Here is a 12,539-nt window from a genome sequence, read left to right on the forward strand (position 1 = left end):
ATTGCATTAACATAAACATGAACTCAAGTGAGCAAAGGGCAAAGACAAATGAATTAATGAACAAGATGTTAAATTGCATTAAAGTAAATTGCAAGAATTAAATGTTTGAATTAAAAGTTAGTACTTAGTAGTTAGTGTTAGTGTGCCATAAGGCAATTTAGCATTATGTTAAGCAATCGTAAGTGGACTAATGTAGTAGTCACACCTATCTGAGGCCGGTCAATAAAACTATAGGCAACAAACACAAGTTAGAGACCATGAATAGTAAGCCAAGCTCCTACAACTTGCCATGCCAAAAGAAAAGAAGAATGATCTTGTATGGATTTAGGTTTTTTACTTGACCAAGAAGCAACCTATCTCTAATGCAAAGCAATTCACTTGATCTTTGATCAAGATGAATTTGGTTTGAATCAAAGAAGGTTAAGCCCCTCATATGTCAAGGCTAACCACCAATCATTAACTCATTGATGAAAAAGAAAAAAGAAGAAGAAGAAGTGGAAATGTACATAATTGAAATTCAAATGACATAAGCAAAATACATTGACCAAATATGAAATGAATCAACATCAATCAATGGTAAACATAAGTGAGATAAAGCTTAGAAGTCAAGAAACAATAAAAATATTTTTGGTATTTTTTGGAATTAAAATAATTCTTGAATTAAAATAAACAAATAAAGGTCAAACTTCAAATCCAATTCAAGTCAACTTGGAAAAGTCCAATTTGATCATCATAAGTTCAACATGGTCAAACAAGGTTTGACAAAAAATTTCATCATTTTTTGAAAACAGAAACTAATTTTAAACAATTAAAAATAAAAAGAAAATAACATAATTGAACTAAAATCTCAAATAAATCTCAAATCAATTAAGATATTGATGAGAATATTTTTCATAGATTCATCATCATTCAAAGATGTCAAGAAAATATTTTTGGCATTTTTGAATATTGGGAAGTATTTTGAATGAATTAAAAATAACCAGAAAAAAGAAAATTCATAAAAAATATTAAATGGACTCATAAAAAATATTAAAAATCAGTTTTAGAAACTAGAATTAAAAAGGAAAAATATTGCAATTGGTCCCATATTTTTTGGATTAAAAATGAAGAAGTTATGAATTTTTGAAATAAAATGGAATTAAAGAAAATAGAATGAAAAATCAGAAAATGGAAAAATCATGCAGCGTCTGATCAAGGTCTCATTAATTGACGTGGCGTATCAGATGGTTGAGAGATGTGCGCGCATGGTAGACCAAAGTCAAAAGAGAAACATGTTGATTAAATGAAAGTCATAATATTCAAAGGCTGGGATTAAATATGGAAACAACATTCAATGGTCCAGAACTCATCCACATGGGAACAGTGGTGTACACCACCGTCTTCTCCGACGAGATTCACAGTTCCGGCCAAAACTTGCAGGTTTTAAAAACTTCACCAAAATGCACGATCTATATATCTTTAAAAAGCTGGGGTGATGTACATCACCCCTGTGTCATTGGTTTCCACTCAAGATTTCTATAGAGAGTGAAATCTAAGATGGAAATGTATGGTGTTCATACTGAACTTGCTCAATTCATGAAATTAAATGCACAGATCAATTGCCTCTTACATGAGGACTTCAGAGGTACCAACAAACACAAGAAATGATCAGTATCCAAGGAGTTTCGAATCAAAAAAGTTTGAACAACAACCTTTGAAGTGCAGCTTTACAAGACTTGGTCCACTCTAGTTCTTTGATGCAGTGTGTTCTTGAAGTTGCAAGGAAGCACGGTTTAGGAATTGAAGTTCAATGATCAACCAATGAAGTTGAAAATTGAACTTGAAAATTGAAAGAGAAAAGCAAAATTCCTTTTAATGGAAGTTGGGATTTTACTTCTACAGCAATTCAGGCGCCTTGAGGTTGGATTTTGAAGAAGAATGGAGCTTTTATTTATAGCCAAGCATGATGCAAGCAATGAAATACTCATGTGCATGTGAAGTTGGGTCCTCCATGCATGGGCCTATACAGGCGCATGGGAGGCCCAAGTGCAATTGCAAATGCAATCTGAAATGCAAGTGACGTGTTTTGGACGTGCAAATTTGATTGAATTGGCTTGTGCATGGAGTTTTGATATGTTATGCATAATTGAACCAAGAACTTCTCCTCTTCGAAAATGCCTCTTGCCAAATTGAAACATAACCATGTGGGTAACGGTTGGAAAGGCCTTGACATGAGGAAGAAATGTTATGTTGAACAAAAATCCATTTAGTGTTGGGAAATTTATGAAAACAGGCCATGAAGTTCAATGTGCAAAACATGTGTATGAGAATTTTGCCAAAATGGACCAACTTCAAGCCCTTATGTTTCAATTATGCAAGCCTCAAATGACAAAACCTTCAACATAATTGTTCTAGATCGTTTCAAGAAAACCAATTTGGACTTAAATTTTGCATCTTTTGTGAAATTCTAGTTATCAGACTTTAGATGTCACACGGGTTGTTATGACATCCAATTCTGCACAGACAGGAATTATGCAGAACTTAAACGTAAGTGCAGTAAATAACACAAGTAATTGTTTACCCAGTTCAGTCCAACATGACCTACATCTGGGGGCTACCAAGCCAGGGAGGAAATCCACTATTAGTAGTATTAATTCAAAGCTAAACTCACCCGTTTACAACTTATCACTTAATCCCTACCCAATGCAATTTCAATCTTACACTAAGATCAGAGTTCCTACTCACTCCCCCTCAATCACCTCAGTGATTACTACCTTTAATCAATATTAAAGACAATTTGAAGTCACACTTCAAACAACTCTTGATTGTGCTTAACAGCTTTAATCAAGATACACAGCACTCACGCTTAAAAGCTTTGAGCGACACAACACTTACAACTCAATGAACACCCTATGCCACAACAATCATCTACTTGATAATGGCTTGGCTTACAAGATACGTCTAATACAAGACTCACAAAAATACAGCAGTGAAAAATGATGGACACACAAAATCTTCACGCCTCAAAATCCCCGAAACTGAATGAAGGAACGCCTTCCTTTTATATTGCAGTACCTGGGCTTTTGCACCTGTATTCTCCTGAATTTAAGGTCACGCGAGTTCCCATAAATTCAACATTTAGGTTACTAACAAATAGGCTATTTGTTAGGTTCATTAAATGTAGCTTGGTTGTTGATTTCCTGGATTTTCTCTCAGCTGTTGAATCCCTGAAGAATAGCCTGAGAAAAAGATGAAACAGAAAACTGAACAACCTACAATATAGCATATGCTGTCAGGAATGAATGTCACGACATTCAGCTTGACATCAAGGTCCATATGCTGAGTCTGTTTTTCCAGAAAACAGACTGTACAATTTTGCTGACCTGTAGATGATCAAAATGACCATACTACAGTAACAGCTTACATTAATAAATGTCAAAGTGTCCAATTTAACATTTACACATTTGGTCTTAAGTTAGTTCTGTTATTCTCTTGAAGAACAGACTAAGTAACATGCTGAAGTATAGCAGAACACCACTCTGTCTAATGTTCAGTAGCTGCTGTCAATGATGAATGTCATAACATCCAGTTTGACATTCAGTCAGTAGGCCTTATGCCAGGTCTGGTCTTTCCTTGATAACCAGACTGGAAATAAATACTAAGTTCTAATAGAACACCAGCTGTTTTATTCCTTAGTATCTGCTGACAGGTATGAATGTCACAGCATCCAGTTTGACATTCAATAAATCCTGTGTTAGCTAATCCTGCAGTAACTACTCAAGTGTGTCATGACATCAGTCAAGACATCAGAGTACAGTTAGATATTCTAACCTACAATGTATTCACACATACATACCATGTCATGACATCAGTCAAGATATTAGTAACCAGCTAGTGTTTTACCATATAATGCAGCCAATTAAACACCTACAAACTCCCCCTTTGGCAAATTTTTGGCTAAAACACTTTGATCCCCATAATAGAGTTCATAGCAGCGGAATCACACACCTAGCAGGAAATAAGCCTAGCTAATACACTCAGAGTGGCAGCACACTCACACACATGGAAGTTAAATAAAAACTTCACAAAGCAGCACACATACAAAAGTTAAATCTAAAATCTAAACTTCAACACACAGCAGCTGCAGGGGAGGGAATCTGTCACGAGAGTCTGTTGTAGAGACCCACTCTGTTTGTCAGGGGTGGTGGTTATTACTCCCCCTTTTTGTCAAAAATGTTGCCAAAGCCAACAACAAAAGCAGAGAACAATGACAAAGTTACAGACTTGGTTTTACTCCACAGTTTCAACCAAGTTAGCATCCACTTGATCTTGCTTCACAGCTTTGATCAAGTAATCACCCACTTTTGCTTTATAGTAGGTACCACCATATTAGATGCCATGATTTTATTTCTGACATCCAGAACCACTCCTGCATGAACAGCATCCTTGAACTCTTGCAGGTACATTGGCCTTCTCACTATAGGGTGTCTCCTTACCCTCTTGTTGCCACACTTGTTACAAGTGGTATAGCTATGATCTGTTGACCAATCAGAGCATAGTACCAATTTTTTAATAGGAAGAGATATTAAACAATACATCCCAAACATCAGTGGTTGCTATAAGGTCTCAGAGAGACATATTCCCAGTTTGCCCCTTAAGTTTTCAAACTGAGTAGCATGCAGAGCCTTTGTAAATATGTCGCCAGTTGAAGATCCGTGGCTGCATGTTCCAAAGTGATCACCTTGTCTTCCACCAGATCTCTGATGAAGTGGTGCCTAATGTCAATATGTTTGGTCCTGCTGTGTTGGATGGGATTCTTGGAGATATTGATGGCACTGAGATTATCACAGAACAATGTCATGACATTTTGAGTGACATTGTACTCAGTGAGCATCTGTTTCATCCAAACCAGTTGGGAACGACTGCTTCCAGCAGCTATGTATTCAGCCTCTGCAGTGGACAGAGATACACAATTCTGCTTCTTGCTGAACCAGGATATGAGATTGTCTCCCAAGAAGAAACATCCTCCTGATGTGCTTTTTCTGTCATCAGCACTCCCAGCCCAGTCAGCATCACAGTACCCAGATAGGACAGTCTCAGACCCATGTGAGTACAGCATCCCATAGTCACAAGTCCCATTGATGTACTTGAGAATCCTTTTGACTTGATTCAAGTGGCTCACCTTAGGCTCTGCTTGGTATCTAGCACACACTCCAACTGCATAAGAAATGTCAGGTCTACTTGCAGTTAGGTATAGCAGACTGCCTATCATGCTTCTATACAGGCATTGATCAACACTAGGCCCTCCATCATCTTTGGTTAACTTCAGATGAGTAGGTGCAGGAGTCCTCTTGTGCCTAGCATTATCCATACCAAACTTCTTAACTATGTTCTTGGCATACTTGCTTTGGGAGAGAAACATAGAGTCCTCCATTTGGTTTACTTGCATTCCAAGGAAATAGGTCAGTTCTCCAACTAGACTCATTTCAAACTCAGACTGCATCTGGTGAACAAATTGTTGAACCATTTGTTCTGACATTCCACCAAAGACGATATCATCCACATAGATTTGAGCTATCATGATTTTGCCTTCTTCATCCTTCACAAACAAGGTTTTATCTATTCCACATTTTCTGTATCCATTGGAGGTCAGAAATTCGGTTAACCTTTCATACCATGCTCTAGGTGCTTGTTTCAACCCATACAAGGCTTTCCTCAACTTGTATACATGCTTAGGTTGGTTAGGATCACAGAACCCTTTAGGTTGTTCCACATAGACTTCTTCATTCAAGTAGCCATTCAAGAATGCACTCTTCACATCCATTTGGAATAGCTTAAACTTCAGGATACATGCTACCCCTAACAGCAATCTGATGGACTCAAGCCTAGCCACAGGAGCAAATGTCTCATCAAAATCTACTCCTTCAACTTGAGTGTATCCTTGAGCTACTAGTCTTGCTTTATTCCTAGTAATTACTCCTTGCTCACCAGATTTGTTTTTGTAGATCCACTTGGTACCAATGATGTTGGTCCCTTCAGGTCTTGGAACTAGCTCCCATACTTCATTCCTCTTGAACTGCTCAAGTTCCTCTTGCATGGCATTGATCCAGTGTTCGTCAGTCAGGGCTTATTTCACATTCTTTGTTTCAACCTTGGATACAAAGCAGGAATTTGAGCTTATTCCCCTTGACCTGGTAGTTACACCATTATTAGGATCCCCTATGATAAGATCCTTAGGGTGGTCTTTCTGAATTCTGATAGATGGCATTTTGGTGGTTGCATCTACTTCACATTCAGGAGGAGGTTCCTGTACTTCTTCAGGCTTGCCTAGAATGTCAGACGAACTGTCAAGGAATGTTTCAACATCCTCACTGACATCGATTCCTTCCTCTTTATCGTCCACAATAACATTTATGGATTCCATCAGGACATTGGTCCTATAGTTGAACACTCTGTAGGCTTTGCTGTTTGTGGAGTATCCGAGAAATATACCCTCATCACTTTTGGGATCCAGCTTCCTTCTCTGTTCACGATCTGAGAGAATGTAGCATTTACTTCCAAAGATATGAAAGTACTTCACAGTGGGTTTTCTGCCTTTCCATATTTCATACAGAGTGGAGGAGGTTCCTTTTCTCAAGGTGACTCTGTTGTGAACATAGCACGCGGTATTCATTGCTTCAGCCCAAAAGTGCATGGGGAGCTTCTTTGCATGAATCATTGCTCTGGCAGATTCTTGAATAGTTCTATTTTTTCTTTCAACTATTCCATTCTGCTGGGGAGTTATAGGGGAGGAGAACTCATGACTTATTCCTTCAGACGAGCAAAACTCATCAAACTTGGAATTCTTGAACTCCGTACCATGATCACTCCTAATCCGGACCACACAACTGTCCTTTTCCCTTTGAAGTCTTATGCACAGGTCTTTGAAGACATCAAATGTATCTGACTTCTCTCTGATGAAGCTTATCCACGTGTATCTGGAATGGTCATCAACCACCACGTAAGCATATCTCTTCCCACCAAGACTTTCACCCTGCATAGGTCCCATTAAGTCCATGTGCAACAGTTCCAGAACTCTGGAGGTTGTGGGATGTCCCAGCTTTGGATGTGACATCTTGGTTTGCTTGCCCACCTGGCATTCTCCACAGACTCTTCCTTCATCAATCAGAAGCTTTGGAATTCCTCTGACTGCTTCCTTGGATATAATCTTCTTCATTCCCCGTAAGTGGAGATGTCCAAGACGTCTATGCCACAACTTCACCTCCTGTTCTTTCTTGGCTGAGGAGCATGTTGTGGAAAAGTTAGAGACTTTAGGTTCCCACAGGTAACAGTTATCTTTGGACCTGGTTCCTCTCATAACTTCCTGATTGTCACCATTTGTCACAATGAATAGCTCCTTAGTAAACTGAACATGGAACCCTTGATCACACAGCTGGCTTATGCTGATGAGGTTTGCAGTTAGTCCTTTTACTAACAGCACATTGTTCAGTTTTGGAACTCCAAAGCAGTCCAGCTTACCCACACCTTTTATTTTTCCTTTGGCACCATCACCAAAGGTCACATAGCTGGTAGTGTGAGGTTGAATATCCACCAGTAGATTTTCCATACCAGTCATATGTCTTGAGCATCCACTGTCAAAGTGCCAGTCTTCTCTAGTAGAAGCCCTTAGAGTTGTGTGTGCTAACCTAGCATACCATTGTCGCTTCTTGATGGGGGCATAGCACTTATATGTCTTATGCTTAGGCCTGACATGCGAGTCTTGGTTAGGGAAGCCATGAATCCAGTAGCAGAAGGCTTTTATATGACCAAGCCTACCACAGTGGTGACACCTCCACTCCTGGTATTTCCTTTTCTGTTGAATATTCATCCTAGTTCCCCGATGTTGAGACATTGGCTTTGACTTCCCTTTGGATTTCTGAACTTTAGCCTTTGGGCGTTTGTATTCAGCTGAGGATCTTTTCCCAAAGCCTAAACCAGATGTGGTTCCAGACTTCTGTCCTATCTTCAGGATCTCTTCCAAGGTGTCAGTTCCTTTATTCATCATTCTGATGGATTTAGTCATCTGATTCAGCTTGGAGGTTAGCATGGTTATCTCACCATTTAGATCCTCTATGGCCGTCAGATGCTTCAGTCTCTCATCTTCCAGCTCCTTGATGAGTTTCTTCTGCTTTTCTCCTTGCACACGTACTTCTGCACTGGTGACACATAGCTTCTTGTAAGCTGCAGCAAGTTCGTCAAAGGTCAGTTCATCTGCACTTGAGTCATCATCAGTGGCACAAACACTGGTTAGTGCAGTGACATGTTTAGCAGATTCTCCTTCAGATTCACTTTCAGAATCTCCTTCAGACCATGTGATAGCTAGCCCCTTATTTTGCAATTTGAGGTAAGTAGGGCATTCAGCTCTGACGTGTCCATACCCTTCACAACCATGACACTGGATTCCCTTGCCGTGATTGAACTTCTCATCAGAAGTTGATCTTTTCTTAATGTCAGACGGGATGTTCTTGACATTAGGTTTACCTCTTTGATCAATCTTCTTCACGAACTTGTTGAACTGTCTCCCAAGCATGGCTAAGGCTTCTGATATACTTTGATCACCTCCAGTATATCCTGCTTCTGACTCCTCAAAAGCTATACTTTTGTTCTTCTTCTCAGCATACTCACACAAGCCCATTTCAAAGGTTTGGAGAGAACCAATGAGCTCATCCACCTTCATTTTGCAGATGTCCTGCGCCTCCTCTATGGTTGTGACCTTCATAGCAAATCTCTTAGGCAAGGACCTGAGAATCTTTCTTACAAGTTTCTCTTCAGCCATTTTCTCACCTAGTCCACCAGAGGTGTTTGCAATTTCATGAATATTCATGTGAAAGTCATGAATAGTCTCATCCTCTTTCATCCTCAGATTTTCAAACTTGGTGGTCAGCATCTGAAGTTTGGACATCTTCACCTTGGAAGTACCTTCATGAGTTACCTTGAGGGTATCCCAAACTTCCTTAGCTAGTTCACAGTGGTGCACCAGCCTGAAGATGTTCTTACTGATTCCATTGAACAATGCATTCAAGGCCTTGGAATTTCCAAGAGCTAATACCTCTTGCTCCTTGTCCCACTCTTCTTCAGGAATCTGCACACTGACTCCATCTTCACCTGTCTTCGTTGGATGTTCCCATCCTTTGTTGACAGCTCTCCAGACTTTGCTATCTAGAGACCTTAAGAAGGCTATCATACGAGGCTTCCAGTCATCATAATTAGAGTCATCCAACATGGGTGGTCTATTTGAGTGTCCTATATCCTTGTCCATGGTACTAGAAAGTAACTTCCCTAGATCTCACCCAGAACTTCACAGGCAGGGTGCCTGCTCTAATGCCAATTGAAATTCTAGTTATCACACTTTAGATGTCACACGGGTTGTTATGACATCCAATTCTGCACAGACAGGAATTATGCAGAACTTAAATGTAAGTGCAGTAAATAACACAAGTAATTGTTTACCCAGTTCAGTCCAACATGACCTACATATGGGGGCTACCAAGCCAGGGAGGAAATCCACTATTAGTAGTATTAATTCAAAGCTAAACTCACCCGTTTATAACTTATCACTTAATCCCTACCCAATGCAATTTCAATCTGACACTAAGATCAGAGTTCCTACTCACTCCCCCTCAATCACCTCAGTGATTACTACCTTTAATCAATATTAAAGACAATTTGAAGTCACACTTCAAACAACTCTTGATTGTGCTTCACAGCTTTAATCAAGATACACAGCACTCACGCTTAAAATCTTTGAGCGACACAACACTTACAACTCAATGAACACCCTATGCCACAACAATCATCTACTTGATAATAGCTTGGCTTACAAGATACGTCTAATACAAGACTCACAAAAATACAGCAGTGAAGTATGACGGACACACAAAATCTTCACGCCGCAAAATCCCCGAAAGTGAATGAAGGAACGCCTTCCTTTTATATTGCAGTACCTGGCCTTTTGCACCTGTATTCTCCTGAATTTAAGGTCACGTGAGTTCCCATAAATTCAACATTTAGGTTACTAACAAATAGGCTATTTGTTAGGTTCATTAAATGTAGCTTGGTTGTTGATTTCCTGGATTTTCTCTCAGCTGTTGAATCCCTGAAGAATAGCCTGAGAAAATCTGAAACAGAAAACTGAACAACCTACAATATGTCATATGCTGTCAGGAATGAATGTCACGACATTCAGCTTGACATCAAGGTCCATATGCTGAGTCTGTTTTTCCAGAAAACAGACTGTACAATTTTGCTGACCTGTACATGATCAAAATGACCATACTACAGTAACAACTTACATTAATAAATGTCAAAGTGTCCAATTTAACATTTACACATTTGGCCTTAAGTTAGTTCTGTTATTCTCTTGAAGAACAGACTAAGTAACATGCTGAAGTATAGCAGAACACCACTCTGTCTAATGTTCAGTAGCTGCTGTCAATGATGAATGTCATAACATCCAGTTTGACATTCAGTCAGTAGGCCTTATGCCAGGTCTGGTCTTTCCTTGATAACCAGACTGGAAATAAATACTAAGTTCTAACAGAACACCGGCTGTTCTATTCCTTAGTATCTGCTGACAGGTATGAATGTCACAGCATCCAGTTTGACATTCAATAAATCCTGTGTTAGCTAATCCTGCAGTAACTACTCAAGTGTGTCATGACATCAGTCAAGACATCAGAGTACAGTTAGATATTCTAACCTACAATGTAGTCACACATACATACCATGTCATGACATCAGTCAGGACATTAGTAACCAGCTAGTGTTTTACCATATAATGCAGCCAATTAAATACCTACATTTTGGATTTTTTATGAGAAAGTTATGGGCACTTGAAGTTGGACTTTTTCACGTTTCAATGACTTTGGCCCAAAGTGACCTATAATGCTTTGTATTATCACATGTGTTTATTTTAGGATTATGAAATTTTGTCCAACATAAAAATTTAAGTAGACATCGTAAACTTTCCAATGCACTTGGTCTCACCTCAAAATCATAAAAAATGAAGGCGTTAGGTCCTTAGGAAGTTGACCCAAAATTAGGGTTTCAGTCAAAATGACCTATAATGTTTTGAAATGAATGATGAACTTAAAAGTTTCAAATGGATTTTTTATGATCATGAAAGTTGTTCATATGGTTCTTAACAACATTGTTTCTCTTGTGGTTATCTTCATTTGACAAACACATCAAAAGTTAGGTCTCAGTGGATTTCAAAATAGTTAGATGAAATGACTGATCAACTTCTCAAGTCCAAACTTCAAGTCTTAATGAATTGATGATTGAAGACACTCGAATAAGCTCAAATATGCATAAAATTATGAATTAAAGAACTTCCCTTGATTGTATTTGATCATGGGTTGAGTTTGCTTCATGAGCAAGGCACAGTCAAGGCACAATTGAATTAGGGTTTCCTTGGGAAACAATCCTCAAGCCCTTTGGTTTATCTTGATCAAATTGAAAAATTGAGATACTTGGGAGGAGTACATGATGATTTAAAGCTTTGTGAACAATTGTCATGCTTGCTTTCACTTCATCTGGCCATTTCAATGAGTATAGGGGCCTCCTAGGAGCCTTAGATCACATGATTGCTCAAGCTACAAAACAAACAAAGTTAGTGACATATTTTTGTGTTTTTGGTTAGTAAACAAAATAAGAAAAGAAATAATATACAATACAAGCATGCTTGGTGGTCTCAAACCAACTCACACAAGTCCCAACCCTAGGGTAAAGGAGCCAAGATGCTATGATCCTTAAGGCAATGCAATGAGCAATGATATGATGCCATGAGGGATCTTAGGGTCAAAATTAGGGTCTTACACTAACGTTTAATTTCAAGCCATTTACTTTAATGCCATTTAATTCTAGCTTTTATACATTTTCCATTGTTCATATCATTCTAATTATTTATGTTAATGCAATTTTCACTTTGTTCACTTGGACCATATTGTGTGATATATTTTGTTTGTGTATACTTTGCTTGTTTGTGAGGTCTTTGAACATTAATGTACATAATAACAACAAAAAACCCTTAAAAACTTTTGTGTGGACTGTTGGCTTGATCTTGGACAAATGGACTTAGAATCTAGGCAACCATCCTATGCTAAAGGACTTGGTCAATGCCAACTTATTGAGAAACCAATTGCTTGCAATTTGAAACTTCATCTGATACATCATTCAAGATCCTTCTGAGTTCATCTGCAACATGATCATTGTGAAGCTGTTATTTTGAACCTGTGACTTGTGAAATTCATCTGTTACATGGGCTATTTTGAAGAAGATCATGGAATGGATAAGCTTGGATGTGGCCATCTTTATTTGATGCCTTTTCTCTTAAATATTGATATAATTGTGCATTTGTGTGTTTCTTGATTCAAAAATTCCAAGGGAATTCTGGGTTTCTATTGACATTCTTGTCTATTGGATTGCTACCCATTTGGTCAGATCTTTTCAACTCTAAACTTTTAATTTTGTACATAGGATTAGTCTCTTCATCTTCTCCCCACTTATTTAATTTCAAAATC

The sequence above is a fragment of the Lathyrus oleraceus genome, chromosome 7 (genome assembly GCF_024323335.1).
Source record: "Lathyrus oleraceus cultivar Zhongwan6 chromosome 7, CAAS_Psat_ZW6_1.0, whole genome shotgun sequence".
Taxonomy (NCBI): Eukaryota; Viridiplantae; Streptophyta; class Magnoliopsida; order Fabales; family Fabaceae; genus Lathyrus; species Lathyrus oleraceus.